Raw genomic sequence first — 14,776 nt, 5'->3', positions numbered from 1 at the left:
GTGGATACTAGGGATCAAACCCTAACAAAACTAACTCGATTACATGATAAATCTCATCCAACCCATCACCGTCCAGCAAGCCTACGATGGAATTACTCACGCACGGCGGTGAGCATCATGAAATTGGTGATGGAGGATGGTTGATGATGACGACGGCGACGGATTCCCCTCTCCGGAGCCCCGAACAGACTCCAGATCAGCCCTCACAAGAGAGTTTAGGGCTTGGCGGCGGCTCCGTATCGTAAAACGCGATGAATCTTTCTCTCTGATTTTTTTCTCCCCGAACACGAATATATGGAGTTGGAGTTGAGGTCGGTGGAGCTCAAAGGGGCCCACGAGGCAGGGGGCGTGCCCAGGGGGGCAGGCGCGCCCCCCACACTCGTGGAAAGGGTGTGGGGCCCCTGGCCTTGATTCTTTCGCCAGTATTTTTCATTATTTCCAAAAATAATCTCCATGAAGTTTCAGGTCATTCCGAGAATATTTGCTTCTGCACAAAGATAACACCATGGCAATTCTGCTGAAAACAGTGTCAGTCCGGGTTAGTTCCATTCAAATCATGCAAGTTAGAGTCCAAAACAAGGGCAAAAGTGTTTGGAAAAGTAGATACGATGGAGAAGTATCACACTCCCCTCCAGGGCGTCTAAGCTGTCCTGTCGATCAAGCTCGGCCTCTCTCTCTTCGTACATGCGCACTCGAGGTGAGTCATGAATAATGCCGTAGGGTAACACTGCATCTGCACCGTACACCATGAAGAAAGGTGTGTATCCGGTAGTGCGATTGGGCGTGGTCCACAGCCCCCAGAGTACGGAGTCGAGCTCCTCAACCCAGTGCTTGTCTGATTCTTTCAAAGACCGCACTAGTCTAGGCTTGATGCCGCTCATAATAAGACCATTGGCTCATTCGACTTGACCGTTTGTTTGCGGATGATAGACAGAGGCGTAATCGAGCTTAATGCCCAGATTAGCGCACCAAGTTTTCACTTCATCGGCTGTGAAATTGGAGCCGTTATCGATGATGATGCTGTGTGGAACACCATAACGATGTACAACGCCGGATATGAATTTTATCACCGGCCCGGACTTGGCTATTTTAGCTGGTTTGGCCTCTATCCACTTAGTGAATTTATCCACCATGACCAGCAGATATTTTTTCTTATGGCTTCCTCCTTTAAGGGGTCCAACCATATACAGTCCCCAGACCGCGAAAGGCCAAGTGATGGGGATTGTTTGTAGGGCAGTGGGGGCATATGGCTTTGGTTGGCAAAGAGTTGGCATCCGACACAACGTTGGACAAGGTCTTGTGCATCTGCTCGGGCCGTCGGCCAATAAAACCCTGTACGGAAGGCCTTGCTAACAAGGGCCCGAGCTGCGGCGTGGTGCCCACCGAGACCGGCATGAATTTCAGCCAGGAGTTGCCGCCCCTCTTCCTCAGAGATACATCTTTGAAGGACTCTGGTAGCGCTTTTCTGGTAGAGCTGTCCGTCGTGAACCTTGTAGGCCTTTGAACGCCGGACAATGCGGCGGTACTCATTCTGATCCTCAGGGAGTTCTTTCCTATTAAGGTAGGCCAAGAAGGGTTCGGTCCATGGGGCAATGACTGCCATAATGAGATGGGTCAACGGTGTTGTTTCGGTGGCTGAGCCCCCGATGATATCGGTGTGTTCGGGATCTGGGGTTGTGTTCGGATCCGGACTGGTGTTGCCGCTCTCCCGTTTCCACACCACGAATGGCTTAAAAAGCCTTTCCAGAAAGATGTTAGGTGGAACGGGGTCGCGCTTGGCACCGATGTGAGCAAGGACGTCCGCCGCTTGATTACTCTCTCGGGCCACCTGATGAAACTCGAGCCCCTCAAACCAAGCCGACATTTTTAGGACGGCATTGCGATAAGCCGCCATCTTCGGATCTTTGGCATCGAAGTCTCCATTTATTTGAGATATTGCAAGGTCTGAGTCCCCGCGCACTTCCAAGCGTTGTATGCCCATGGAGACAGCCATCCGAAGACCATGCAATAAGGCCTCGTATTCGGCTGCGTTATTGGAGTCTGTGTATAATATTTGGAGTACGTACTGGACGACGTCTCTAGTGGGGGACATTAAAACGACGCCCACTCCTAGTCCTGCCAGCATTTTGGAACCATCAAAATACATAACCCAGTTGGAATATGTGTCATACTCTTTAGGGAGTTCGGCCTCTGTCCATTCGGTGACGAAGTCAGCCAGTACTTGGGATTTAATGGCTCGACGCAGTTTGTATGTTATGTCAAATGGAAGGAGCTCAATGGCCCATTTGGCAATCCGAACCGTAGCATCGCGGTTGTTTATTATGTCATTGAGTGGTACTTCGGAAGCCACCGTGATCGAACACTCCTGGAAGTAGTTTCGTAGCTTCCGGGATGCCATGAAGACCGTGTATGCTATCTTTTGATAATGAGGGTACCGGGATTTTCATGGTATGAGGACAGTGGATACGTAATATACTGGCTTCTGAAGCAGGAATTTGTGTCCGTCCTGTTCTCGTTCAACGATGAGCACGGCACTCACCACCTGGTGTGTTGCCGATATGTATAATAACATGGGTTCGCTGACGTTCGGCGCGGCCAGGATTGGGTTGCTCGCTAGAAGGGATTTTATTTCTTCCAGTCCGGCTGTTGCCGCATCCGTCCACTCGAAGTGATCGGTGCGCCGTAGAAGGCGATAGAGTGGCAATGCCTTTTCTCCCAATCTGGAGATAAAGCGGCTTAAAGCTGCCACGCAACCAGCAAATTTTTGGACCTGTTTAAGGTCCGTTGGCATAGCCAATTATGACAAAGCTCGGATTTTGGCTGGATTTTCTTCGGTTCCTCTATTGGAAACAATGAAGCCCAGCTGTTTTCCAATGGGGACGCCGAAAACACCCTTTTCCGGATTGAGCTTAATGTCATATGCCCGGAGGTTGTCGAATGTGAGACGTAAATCGTCTATGAGTGTTTCGGCGTGTCTAGTTTTGATGACGACGTCGTCCACATATGCTTCAACTGTCTTGCCGATCTGTTTCTCCAGGCATGTTTGAATCATGCGTTGGTAGGTGGCGCCGGTGTTTTTGAGCCCGAAGGGCATGGTGTTGAAGCAGAATGGCCCATATGGGGTAATGAATGTTGTTGCGGCTTGATCGGACTCCTTCATTTTAATTTGATGGTATCCGGAATATGCGTCGAGGAAGCACAGTGAGTCATGTCCTGCGGTAGCAACAATGATCTGGTCGATGCGGGGGAGGGGAAAGGGATCCTTGGGGCAAGCCTTATTAAGGTCTTTGAAATCGACGCATAGGCGCCAGGATTTGTCCTTCTTTGGCACCATCACCAGGTTTGCCAGCTAGTCCGGGTGTTTTATTTCTCTAATGAATCCGGCCTCGATTAGCTTGGCTAGCTCCTCCCCCATAGCTTGACGTTTGGGTTCGGAAAAGCGCCGCAGTGTTTGTTTGACCGGTTTATATCCCTTCAGTATGTTGAGGCTGTGTTCAGCCAACTTGTGTGGGATTCCTAGCATATCAGAAGGGTGCCAGGCGAATATATCCAAGTTCTCGCGCAGGAACTCTCGTAGCGCGGCGTCAACCGTTGGGTCTAGTTGTGCTCCAATAGATGCTATCTTCTTGGGGTCCGTTGGATGGACTTGGAATTTGACTATTTCTTCTACCGGTTTGAAGGAGGTGGATTTGGGTCGTTTGTCTCGGCATATCCCTGTCCACTGTGGAGCATAGTGCAGTTAATTCTTCGGCCGTGAGGGTTTCAGATAATGCCTCAAGGGCCAGGGATGCGGTTTTATTTTCGGCGCGGAGTGCTATGTCCGGATCAATGGCGAGAGTGATTATGCCATTGGGCCCGGGCATCTTAAGCTTCATGTACCCGTAATGAGGTATAGCTTGGAAGTGTGTAAATGCCTCTCGCCCCAGGAGGGCGTGATATCCGCTGTTGAAAGGGGCCACTTGGAAGGTTATCTCTTCGGACCGATAATTCTCTGGCGTGCTGAATACCACGTCAAGTGTGATTTTTCCCGCACACCGCACCTCCCGACTGGGAATGATTCCTCGGAAGGTTGTGCTGCTTTGCTCGATGCGGCTCCTATCTATTTCCATTTTGTGGAGTGTATCCTCATAGATGAGGTTTAGTCCGCTGCCGCCATCCATGAGAACCTTGGTGAGCCGAAAGCCGTCCACAATTGGATTGAGGACCAAGGCGGCTGGTGCTCGGACTGTCCTGTATTTGGGTTCGTCACCGGCATTAAAAGTTATAGTCGTGTCATTCCAAGGGTTTATTGCTGTGATTTGGCAGACTTCGGTGAGTTCGCGGAGTGCCCTTTTGCGCCTGTTGTTTGAAGCAAATGTCTCGAAGACCGTCAATACTTTGAGGTCGTCGTCTTCTGGGGGGTGTTGTTCTGGGGTATCCTTGGTGAGAATATCCTCACCGCTCTTAGCCACTTGCCGGAGTATCCAACATGCTCTAAGGCTGTGGGTTGGTATATTATCCGGTGTTGTGTGTATTTTGCATGGCCCATCGAGCCATCCTTCCAGAACGGTTCCGCGCCCCGTAATGGGCTTATATTTCTTTACTATTGGACCGGGCGTGCCACGAGGGTGCGCCCTTTTTGCCTGAACGAGGGGTTGAGTGGGGACCGATGGCTCCCAACGGGCTGCCTGAGTTTTCCAAGTGCATTCCATTGCGTTGTACTTCTGTACGATAGTTGTCAAGTCAGTGAAGTGTAATATGTGACGGCGGTTGATGGCGTTGAGGATTCCTTCGTCCATGCAATTGTTGCAGAACGCTGAGATCGCATCTTTGTCACGGCAATCTTTAATCTTGTCTTTGACAAGGAGGAATCTAGCCCAGAAGTGGTGGACCGTTTCCTGAGACTGTTGTTGTATGCTCATGAGAGCGCTTATATGTGGGTGGGTGGGTGGATTTAAATCCGAACCCTGGCCCAATTTTGGATCCGGAGTCTGGAGATCTTCCGAACTTAACAGTTCGGGCTCCGGGATATCAACTGATTTCTTAGGTCCGTCGTCTGATTCTATGTTTGGAGGGCAGGATGCATCTCTTCGCAAGTGGGTGTCCGGTTCTTCGAGGTCGGAGATCCGGACATAGTCCGTCCTCAATATAGAGGAAGAGTTGTTCTCTCGCTCCTTGACTACCGCTATCTGGTGGGTGATCGGTGGAGATTTGATTTCTCTCTGATCGGGTTTAAGCCCAATTCGATCGTAGTCTGTAGCGACCCCCAGGGTGGCGATGCGATCTAGGAGCTCGTTTAAAGACGAAAGCTCCGCCGGATCCATCTGCTTGGAGTGTTCGGAGTCAATATGAAGGAAATTTTCGATGACCCGAGAGGTCATCGTCGGCTTAACGGCCGAACAGGCGGTCATGGTAAAGCCGCCCAGCCGGAGGGTTTGGCCTGGGGCCAGTGCTCCTCCAGAGGTGATGTTGTCCTTGAGAACAAGGCGAGCCATCGATCCTATCTTCGATGTCACAATGGAACTCTCAATGAAAGCACCAACCTCAGTGTCAAAACCGGCGGATCTCGGGTAGGGGGTCCCGAACTGTGCGTCTAAGGTCGATGGTAACAGGAGACAGGGGACACAATGTTTACCCAGGTTCGGCCCTCTCTATGGAGGTAATACCCTACTTCCTGCTTGATTGATCTTGATGAATACGAGTATTACAAGAGTTGATCTACCACGAGATCGCAATGGCTAAAACCCTAGAAGTCTAGCCTGTATGACTATAATTGTATATGAGTATTGGCCTCTACGGACCTAGCCCCCCGGTTTATATAGACACCGGAGGGATCTAGGGTTACATAAGGTCGGTTTCAGAGAAAAGAATCTTCATATTTGATCGCCAAGCTTGCCTTCCACGCCAAGGAGAGTCCCATCCGGACACGGGTAGAGCCTTCGGTCTTTGTATCTTCACAGCCCATCAGTCTGGCCCATGGCTAACAGGCCGGACACCCGAGGACCCCTTAGTCCAGGACTCTCTCAATGAGCACATGGGTACATCATACCTGATATTTCAGAAAATTGCATAATTTAGTTGGAAAGAATTACTAAGTCGAATCAAGCAAACACATGGCCAGGTGAACGCTCACTTAAGTTCATATCAAAATCTTGAACACATGGCTGCACTTTCATCTCTATTGTTGTTGGTTGAATTTAGGTATCACATGGAATAAATCCAACAACCAATGAACTCTTGAAGCAACCTATTTGGAGGAACAAGTTTGGCGAAAACAAGTTTCAAGTGAAACTGATGCTATCAGTTTTTACCTCTGATGTTTTGTTGTGCCACACCAATATGCTGGAGAGCCGGGCCATCGGGTATATCACCAGAAGCTACATCAAATTATCTTTCCAATGCAAAAAACCTCACATCATTTGGAGTTGTGAGTCAAAAGTTCTAGTCATTCTCATGGAAGGTGTCCAGTCTGTCAAGGCTTCGCGAATTTCCGAGGAGCTCTGCAACAACTCCCAAAGTTGACTGCTTATTCACCCAAGGAAGCTATGAAAACATGTTTACTTTTGAAACCATTTACACACCTAGCTAAGGGGGGTTGTCCCTGCTATAAAACCCCATCTCCCCCATCCTCTAGAAAACCTTTTGTCAAACCATTCAGCTACAAGCTTAAGCAGCAAGACTGCTAGAGAGATCTTGCTACCTTTGCTCTTGTGAGTTCATTCGGATTCGCGAGAAGGAGCCTCTGGTTCCCCCTAGTTCGTGCTCTACGGTTCCGGCTGTTTTGTGTGGATTAGTTCCGGTTTGTGGTTCTGCGATTGTTCGGACATCGGGTTGGAGTTCTTGTAGCTTCGGTCAGCCATCCCCAACGTATGGGTTGCATCCAACCTTGGTAGGTATAAAGCTAGTTATCCTGGCTGCTTGCAGCTAGTTATCCCTCCCGATTCGATCCTATGACCTGAAGATCGGGCCACCCTCGGGCATGAACTCGTTCATCGGTTCCCACCTATCATCTGGCATCAGAGCCTTCGTTAACACGGTAGGATCTCTTATCCAAGTTTATCTTGCTATCATCCCTTTAGATTGAGTGTTTTCATGCTATATTTTCTGTCCTAGAAGTCCAAAGCCCCACCAAAAATAAATCCAAGCCTTGTTGGTGCTGAGATCTTTTTGTTGCATACCTTGCATGTTCTTCATCTTTTAGATCTGCACCAAGTTCATCTTCATAGTTGCTTTCAAATTTGGTTGTTGTGCTTTGGAAAAAAAAGAGGAAAAAAGTGGCAAAAAATCAAAGAGAGAAAGAAAAGAGTGGCAGAAAAAAAGTCAAGAGCGAAAAAGAAAGTGTGTAAGATCCAAAAGTTTTAGCTTCGTAGAAAAATTTCAGAAGTTTGTGTGTTGTGTGTTTTTCAATCTTGGTGCAAAAGTGCAGCAGATCTATCCCCATATTTTCTTGGTTTGCATCAACTTGATTTCAGCACAAGCCCCTTTTTGTTTACCCCACCGAGCTTCACCAAAAACCAAAGCTAGTTCTTTGATCCATGTCTTTCAATCGCTTTAACACATCTGGGAGAAGCACAATCTGATGTGAACTCATAAGAACTTTGGTGAGTAAGAGGTGAGGTTGTGTGATTCCACAAAAATTATGCTATTCCACTTTTTAGCCCCACTAACATGGCAGGAACTGCATCGAGTGTCCATGGAGAAGATCAAGGGGAAGAAGATGCCCCATTCACATGTGCTGAGTTTCTGGAATTACAGAACATTGTTCTAGAATTTCGAAGGAGGCTTAACGAGCGTCTTCGAGCAAGTAGTGATGGGGTTCGACACCGACAATACCCTGTTGCTCATGAAGTGCTACAAGGAAGACATGCTCGAGAGCATGATGTTGTTGCTCATGGGCATGTCACTACTACTCAAGAAGTGCAACGAGGAGGACATGCTCGAGGGCACGTTGTTGCTGCTGCTCGTGGGTGTGGCGCTGCTGCCCCTGAAATGCTGCAAAGATGGCATGCTCGAGGGCAAGCTACTGCTGCCCCTAGGTGTGTCGCTGCTACTGATGAATCGCAGCAAGGACGACATGCCCGATGACAAAGTTATGGCACCCGTCGGCACACCGACGACCCACCGCAAAGCATGACCGTTGTTGATGAACCAAGTCCGATAATTCATAGCCGATGTTTACATGAGAAGCTCATTCCTAATATTGCCATCTTGACCACCAATATTGTCCCAACATCCAAGAAAGATGTGCTACAAATTCCACGTGAGTTAGAGAGTCCATAATCCAAAACCCCACAACTTGAGAGTGATAAGAAAACCAAGCCGAGTGACTCCACCAAAAGTGAGGAAGACTGTCCACTTTCAAAAATCCCACCACTTGAGAGTGAAAAGAAAAATGAGTAGTGACTCCACCAAATGTGAGGAAGAGTGACCACTTTTCACAATCCCATATATTGAGAGTGATCAGGAAAGTGAGGTGAGTGAGTCCACAAAATGTGAGGATCAGATTGTTCATCATGAGATTAGAGAAATGCAAGATCTCCACCTGGATATACCACACATTCAGGGAGAGTGGATTAATAAGTTGTGTGAGTCCACAAAATGTGAGATTGAGATCATTCCACACCACATTAGAGAGATGAGTGAACCACAACATAATATACCACATCATCCAAGAGAGAAGATTAGTGAGTTGCGTGAGTCCACCAATTGTGAGCTTGAGGTGTTTCCCCATAATATGAAAGAAATGAGTGATCCACCAAATGAAAAGAGAGAGGAGTATTCAATTACTAACCTTTCACAAAATTCTCTTTCTTTACAATATGTGCAGATGCAAAAGTCATACGTATTAGATCTCTTGCAACGATGGGGGGACGAGATCCAGGAACAATTGTGGTGCACGTGGAACACCACTACACAAGGTGCATGTGTGCAGATTGATTTTCAGAAAGGCATTCAAGTACTCAATGAGGTAAAACAAAAAGGATCTTCCATTTTGATGAAGCCAGAGGTATGCACTTATGAGTTTTTGAAGCAATGGCGTGATAAGATTAGAGAAAAATTGTTTGCTACATCATCCATCCAGCAATTTGATAATGCTAATCTTGAAGAGACTATAAAAGATCCAATAAAATTGAATGTTGCACATGATTATTCATCATTTTGTTTTCCTAGTCATTTTGTATTGTCCTCGTGCTATAATTTTGTAGACCAAATGAAGCCGAGAACGACTTTTCTCCTAGAGAGGGAGGCTGATATGAATATGATTATGGTTGGTAATAAATTTGTACTCCATGGAAATGTTTGCTGGAAGGAACTCCTAAGTCAAAGAAAACATCATATTGGCATCGTCGATAAGATAGCAAAATTGAAAACTAAACTACTCTATATCATGAAACCGTTGCATTATGATATGGTATTGCCCTGCTTTCTCTTGTGTGATGACCAGGTAGAGTCAAGGACGACTCCTTTTCAAGAGAGGGGGGATGATGAGGACATATCGCTCATTGAAACAACACCAATCATTCTTGAACAAACTCTAAGTTGTGACAAACAAATAGATGATCAAATGCAACACGATTCTAAGGTGAAAGCTACAAATGAGGATTGCATTATTTCTTTGCATGAATATTATCTACTTCCCTTCTACTTATCTTTTGTAGATCAAAGGGAGTTGAGGACGACTCTTCATAAAGGGATGGAGGATGATGAGCACATGTATACATTATACATGACATTTCAGAAAAGTGCACAATTCAGTTGGAAAGAATTACTAAGCCGAATCAAGCAAACACATGGCCAGGTGAACGCTAACTTAAGTTCATACCACAATCTTGAACACATGGCTGCATTTTCATCTCTATTATTGTTGTTTGAACTTAGGTATCACATGGAATAAATCCGACAACCAATGAACTCTTGAAGCAACCTATTTGGAGGAACAAGTTTGGAGAAAACAAGTTTCAAGTGAAGCTCATGCTGTCAGTTTTTACCTCTGATGTTTTGTTGTGTCACACCCATATGGTGGAGAGACGGGGCCATAGGGGCATATCACCAGAAGCTACATCAAATTATCTTTCCAATGCAAGAAACCTCACATCATTTGGAGTTGTGAATCAAAAGTTCTAGTCATTCTCGTTGGAGGTGTCCAGACTGTCAAGGCTTCGTGAATTTTCGAGGAGCTCTGCAACAACTCCCAAAGTTGACTACTTATTCATCCAAGGAATCCATGCAAACCTGTTTACTTTTGAAACCATTTTCACACCTAGCTAAGGGGGGTTGTCCCTGCTATAAAACCCCATCTTCCCCATCCTCTAGAAAACCTTTTGTCAAACCATTCAGCTACAAGCTTATGCAGAAAGACTGCTAGAGAGATCCAAGAGATCTTGCTAACTTTTCTCTTGTGAGTTCATTCGGATTCGCGAGAAGGAGCATCTGGTTCCCCCTAGTTCATGCTCTACGGTTCCGTCCATTTTGTGTGGATTAGTCCCAGTTTGTGGTTCTGCAATTGTTCGGACAACGGGTTGGAGTTCTTATAGCTTCGGTCAGCCATCCCTCAACGTATGGGTTGCATCCAACCTTGGAAGGTATAAAGCTAGTTATCCCGGCTGCTTGCAGCAAGTTATCCCTCCTGATTCGATCCTACGACGTAAAGATTGGGCCACCCTCAGGCGTCAACTCGTTCATCGGGTTCCCACCTATCACATAGGTGCTAGTGTGAGTGCTATTCCTTACACCTTATATCAAGAAACTATGAATGACATAGCACCCGCAGAAATAGAAGACATATATGTTACTATTAAACTTGCTAATAGAGACACTATATCACCAATTGGGATCGTTAGAGATGTTGAAGTCTTGTGTGGGAAAATAAAATACACCACTGATTTTCTTGTTCTTGATTCCCCACAAGATGACTTATGTCCCATTATCTTTGGTAGACCTTTCTTGAACACCGTTAATGCTAGAATAGATTGTAAGAAACAAACTGTCGGTGTTAGTTTTGGTGATGAGTCTCATGAGTTTAATTTTTCCAAATTTAGTAGAAAACTTCATGAAAAGGAATTGCCTAGTAAATATGAATTAATTGGTTTTGCTTCTATTGTTGTGCCACCTACTGATCCACTTGAACAATATTTGCTAGACCATGAAAATGATTTTCATATGCATGAAAGAAATGAAATAGATAAGATTTTCTTTGAACAACGTCCTCTACTTAAACACAATTTGCCTATTGAAAATCTAGGAGGTCCACCTCCACCTAAAGGTGATCCTGTGTTTGAATTAAAATAATTGCTAGACACTTTGAAATATGCTTATCTTGATGAAAAGAAGATATATCTTGTTATTATTAGTGCTAACCTTTCAGAACATGAAGAAGAAGATTATTGAAAGTTCTAAGGAAGCACTGAGCTGCTATTGGATATACTCTTGATGATTTAAAGGGCATTAGTCCCACTCTATGTCAGCACAAAATTAATATGGAACCTGATGCTAAACCCGTTGTTGATCACCAACGTCGGTTAAACCCGAAGATGAAAGAAGTGGTAAGAACGGAAATATTAAAACTTCTGGAAGCAGGTATAATCTATCCTATAGCTGATAGTAGATGGGTAAGTCCTGTTCATTGTGTCCCTAAGAAAGGAGGTATAACTGTTGTTCCTAATGATAAGAATGAACTTATTCCACAAAGAATTGTTACAGGCTATAGAATGGTAATTGATTTAGAAAATTAAACAAAGCAACTAGAAAAGATCATTACCCTCTGCCTTTTATTGATCAAATTCTCGAAGATTATCTAAGCACACACATTTTTGCTTCCTTGATGGATATTCTGGTTTTTCACAAATACATGTTTCTCAACCTGATAAAAAAAGACCACTTTTACTTGTCCCGTTGGAACTTATGCTTATAGACGTATGCCTTTCGGTCTATGTAATGCACCTGCTACTTTTCAAAAATGTATGACTGCTATATTCTCTGATTTTGTGAAAAGATTGTGGAGGTCTTCATGGACGATTTCTCTATTTATGGGAAGTCTTTTGATGATTGTTTAAGCAATCTTGTTCGAGTTTTGCAGAGATGTGAACAAACAAATATTGTCTTAAATTGGGAGAAGTGCCACTTTATGGTTAATGAAGGCATTGTCTTGGGTCATAAAATTTCTGAAAGAGGTATTGAAGTGGACAAAGCTAAGGTTGATGCAATTGAGAAAAGGGATTATTAATTCTATGCCCCCGGTTCCTTAGTTGTGCTCAGTTTTCCCCATTCGTTAACTTTTTCCTCACTTTTCCCCATGCGTCAGGTTTTCTGCTTTCACATTTTCCTCACTTTTGCCCCCAAAAAATTGCTCAAAATTCCTCACTTTTCCCCATGTGGGGAAAACTGAGCACAACTAAGGAATTGGGGGCACAGATGGAATAATCCCTTGAGAAAATGCCATGTCCTAAAGATATAAAAGATATTCGTAGTTTCTTAGGTCATGTTGGTTTCTATAGGAGATTTATCAAAGACTTCTCTAAAATTTCTAGGCCTCCTACTAGTCTTTTGCAAAAGGATATTCCTTTTGTTGTTGATGATTATTGTTTAGAAGCCTTTGAAACACTCAAGAAAGCCTTAATTTCTGCACCTATTGTTCAACCACCTGACTGGAACTTGCCTTTTGAAATTATGTGTGATGCTAGTGATTATGATGTTGGTGCTGTTCTAGGACAAAGAGTTCATAAGAAACTTAATGTAATTCATTATGCTAGTAAAACTCTAGACATTGCTCAACGAAATTATGCTACTACTGAAAAAGAATTCTTAGCAGTGGTGTTTGCTTGTGATAAATTTAGACCTTATATTGTTGATTCCAAAGTAATTGTTCACACCGATCATGCTGCTATTAAATATCTTATGGAAAAGAAAGATGCTAAACCTAGACTTATTCGATGGGTTCTCTTGTTACAAGAATTTGATTTGCATATCATTGATAGAAAAGGAGCTGAGAACCCCATAGCTGATAATTTATCTAGGCTTGAAAATGTGCCTGATGACCCACTACCTATTGATGATAGTTTTCCTAATGAGCAGTTAGCTGCAATAAATGTTGCTCATAGTACTCCTTGGTATGCTGACTATGCTAATTACATTGTTGCTAAATATTTACCACCTGGCTTTACATACCAACAAAAGAAAAAATTCTTCTATGATTTAAGACAGTACTTTTGGGATGACCCACATCTTTATAAACAAGGAGTAGATGGTATTATTAGATATTGTGTGCCTGAGCATGAACAGGGATAAATCCTACGGAAATGTCACTCCGAAGCCTATGGAGGACATCATGCTGGAGATAGAACTGCTCACAAGGTATTGCAGTCTGGATTTTATTGGCCTACTCTCTTCAAGGATGCCCGTAAGTTCGTCTCATCTTGTGACGAATGTCAAAGAATAGGTAATATCGGTAAGCGTCAAGAAATGCCTATGAATTATTCACTTGCTGTCGAACCATTTGATGTTTGGGGATTTGATTACGTGGGACCTTTTCCTTCCTCTAATGGGTATACACATATTTTGGTTGCTGTTGATTATGTTACTAAATGGGTAGAAGCTATTCCAATTAGTAGTGCCGATCACAACACCTCTATTAAAATGCTTAAGGAAGTTATTTTCCCAAGGTTTGGAGTCCCTAGATATTTAATGACTGATGGTGGTTCACACTTTATTCATGGTGCTTTCCGTAAAATCCTTGCCAAGTATGATGTTAACCATAGAATTGCATCACCTTATCATCCTCAGTCTAGTGAACAAGTTTAACTTAGCAATAGAGAAATAAAATTAATTTTGTAAAAGACGGTCAATAGGTCCAGGAAGAATTGGTCTAAGAAATTAGATGATGCACTTTGGGCTTATAGAACAGCATATAAAAATCTTATGGGTATGTCTCCTTATAAAATGGTTTATGGAAAAGCTTATCATTTGCCTCTTAAGTTAGAACATAAAGCATATTGGGCAATAAAAGAACTCAACTATGATTTCAAACTTGCCGGTGAAAATAGGTTATTTGTTATTAGCTCACTAGATGAATGGAGAACACAAGCTTATGAAAATGCAAAATTATTCAAAGAAAAAGTTAAAAGATGGCATGACAAAAGAATCCAAAAGCGTGGGCTTAAAGTTGGAGAATATGTTATTTTGTACAACTCTCATTTTAGATTCTTTGCAGGAAAACTCCTCTCAAAATGGGAAGGCCCCTATGTTATCGAGGAGGTTTATCAGTCCGGAGCCATCAAAATAAATAATTCTGAATGTACTAACCCGAAGGTTGTCAATGGACAACGAATAAAACATTATATCTCAGGTACGCCCATTAATGTTTAAAGTAATATTATTCAAACTTTGACACCGGAAGGACACATAAAAGAATCCTTCCGGAACACCCCAGAATCGTGAAAATAAGGAGGTACGTGATACGGTAAGTAAACGGACTCTTAAAAATCCGCAAAAATATTTTTTATCAGTTTTGGAATACTTAAGAAATTAGGAAATAAATAAACTTCCAGGAAGCGTACCCTGGTGGGCACAAGCGTACCCGGGTTGTGCCCACCTGGGACAGCTTCTGGACTCCGTTTTTCTTCCGTATGCTTGTCCTCCAAGATAAAAAAATCTATATATACTCCCCGAACCTGTTAATCACTGTATCGCGGAGAAATCCTCTATTTTCTCTTCTTTGCTGTTTTCTGACATATTCAACTAGACCAACATCATGTCTTCCTCACCTTTCAATAATGGAGAAGAAGACACAAGGGGGGTTCAG

This window comes from Triticum aestivum, chromosome 4D (assembly GCF_018294505.1).
Source record: "Triticum aestivum cultivar Chinese Spring chromosome 4D, IWGSC CS RefSeq v2.1, whole genome shotgun sequence".
Taxonomy (NCBI): domain Eukaryota; kingdom Viridiplantae; phylum Streptophyta; class Magnoliopsida; order Poales; family Poaceae; genus Triticum; species Triticum aestivum.
Note: the sequence above shows the minus strand (reverse complement) of the source record.